Source organism: Gossypium hirsutum, chromosome D09, assembly GCF_007990345.1.
Source record: "Gossypium hirsutum isolate 1008001.06 chromosome D09, Gossypium_hirsutum_v2.1, whole genome shotgun sequence".
Taxonomy (NCBI): Eukaryota; Viridiplantae; Streptophyta; class Magnoliopsida; order Malvales; family Malvaceae; genus Gossypium; species Gossypium hirsutum.
Window position 1 is genome coordinate 3,275,849 of NC_053445.1, and position 2,622 is coordinate 3,278,470.

At 34.9% G+C, this 2,622-nt stretch overlaps 1 pseudogene; it reads left to right on the forward strand.

Moving 5' to 3' along the window:
• Positions 1-346: 346 nt before the first annotated feature.
• On the forward strand, positions 347-2,615 carry LOC121221105 (polypyrimidine tract-binding protein homolog 1-like; annotated as a pseudogene).
• Positions 2,616-2,622: the final 7 nt, after the last annotated feature.

Consider the following 2,622-nt stretch of genomic DNA (forward strand, 5'->3'; position numbering starts at 1 on the left):
TATAATCGTTGAAAGTTAAATAAATTAATTTACTTTTAACATAGTTAAATTGTGAATAATTTTTTTAAAATAAAATTAAAGACACTTAATATCTAAATATTAAAATATAAGAACTAAAATCTAAATTTTAAAAAATGCAAAGTAGCTTTAATATATTTAAGTCTAGACATAGCAAGTATAGATTCATGAAACAAACAAGGGTAAATCTGTAAAAGTCAAGCCGGAAAGTCTCACGGCTGAACCATATATTTCATTAGCCTCGGATCAATCAACCCCCGCCCCCCCCTTCACAAAAAACTGACACCCAAATTCCCGCATTTTCTGTAAAAAGAAAACCTCCCCGTCCTTTGAGAAACCCTAGATGTCAACGTCAAGCCAAACTCAGTTCCGCTATACCCAGACACCATCGAAGGTCCTGCATCTTCCGTAATCTCCCATGGGAGTGTACGGAAGAGGAACTCGTTGAGCTTTGTAAACCCTTTGGGAAGATCGTTAACACTAAGTGCAATGTCGGCGCCAATCGGAACCAAGCTTTTGTTGAATTTGTAAGCTTCTAAATCCATCAACGGTTCTTTCTTTTTTTCTTTTTGCTTTATAATTTATGGATTGCTTTGCGTTGGGCGTTGGTAAAAAAAAATGTGTTACGGTAAGGGCAATCGACTACTGATTGTTAATTTTCTAGTGTAAATTTCAATGTGTACACATCTTAGAAATTGTAAGCTTATGAGTTCCTTTTTGTGAGACTTTCTTTTTGGCATTGTTAAAAATCTGATTTGATTTTTGCTTTTTTATTTCTATGTAAATTGATTGGTTAATTGCGGAACTGCAAAGTTTTATTTGTTTATTTTTATTTGGTGGTGGATTGGGGTTGGGGGAACTGATGGTTTCGTTTCATCTTGATGGATTAAGATTAATTGTTTTGTTGGGTCGAGGGTAATCTATCACGGGCTTATGGGAAAAATGTGAATTTTTGGCTTCCATTCTTCTTTTATTAGTGAAATTTTTGATGGTTTAATTCAAATAGTGAATTTAGATAATATTTGAAGGTAAGCAGTGACTGTATTCTGTTAATCAATGATGTTACTTGTATTTTCAGGTAGACTTAAATCAGGCTATTTCGATGGTTTCATACTATGCTTCGTCATCGGAGCCGGCACAGGTTCGTGGAAAAACAGTATATATTCAATATTCAAACAGACATGAAATTGTCAACAACAAAAGTCCTGGAGATACCCCAGGAAATGTTTTGCTGGTTACCATTGAGGGTGTGGAAGCTAATGATGTGACCATTGAGACAATTCACTTGGTAAGTACTTATTACGGTTTGTGTCTGTGTCTTCAATTAAATGCTATCTATTGTTGCATCGCTGTTATATTGCTACTTAAGGAAAGATAGTCTAAGATTTTTAAAGCTTCTTTATGCTTAAGCTCCAGAATAAGGAACATGTTTGTACGATTAAATGAGGACGTCTTGTATTTTTATTTCTAAACATGGCCTACTTTTAGTAGGTCAAATCTTGTGAAACCTTTATGGACTTCTGGAGTTAAACATAGCATATGTTGTGGAGTACCACTTTTACCTACGCCCGTGTTATTTCTTATGTGACTGATGAGGGATACTTGATGTTCTTAAACCCTTTTCTTTTAAGGAATATGATATTCAATTAGAGAGTTCAGGGCCATTTCTTGTAGATCTCAAATGAACAAACTGTTATCTTTTAATGTTCTTTACATATAGAGATAGCAGCTTTTGATTGAAATCAGTTGAATCACAGACAGTTGTACCCCTTATTTAGATTCCTTTGTTGGAGACAGTTTGGAAATATTGTCATGTACGTCATACTCCTTTCTCTAAGGGTCTATCTTGAGGCATGTATGCACAGGTGTCATTCTGCACTTATTCTCGTCCATTTTGGATTTGCTAACAAAGATTTTTCTCATAATCCCAATGTTTGTGATGGTTTTTAATGTTCCTTCTTTTTCTTTTCTATTTATGTTTGTGATATCTGATTGTTTCTGATTTAATTTTGTTTCAGGTATTTTCTGCATTTGGTTTTGTGCATAAAATTGCTACTTTTGAAAAGGCTGCGGATTCCAGGTGAGATGCTACATTTAGATTTTTAAGCCTTCAGAGATTGCATATCTCTCCATTATCACACTCATTTTTATGGCAAATTTTGGTAGGCATAATCCAATTCACTGATGCTGAAACTGCATCTTCAGCAAGGAATGCCTTGGACGGTAGAAGTATTCCCAGGTATGACTGCTTGTCTCTTCCTCCAAACATGCCCATTTATTTTCCCCTTTCTCTAGCATCACTTAATCTGTCCTTCATATTGATCATACACATATGGTTTGGGAACTGAATAACATTGTCCGTTGTGTTGTAATGTTTTATCATGATATTTTGAATGTAGGTACTTGCTTCCAGGCCATGTTATTCTTGTCACCTGCGAATTTCGTATTCTGCACACACTGATCTGAATATCAAGTTTCAGTCTCATCGGAGCAGGTAAAAGAGGACCCGTAAATATCAAGTTATGTGCTTATTGAAATTCATCAATGTTTGTCCATGTTCATTACTGAAATCTCAAGTAATGTGCCTCCTAAAATTTTCTTTTG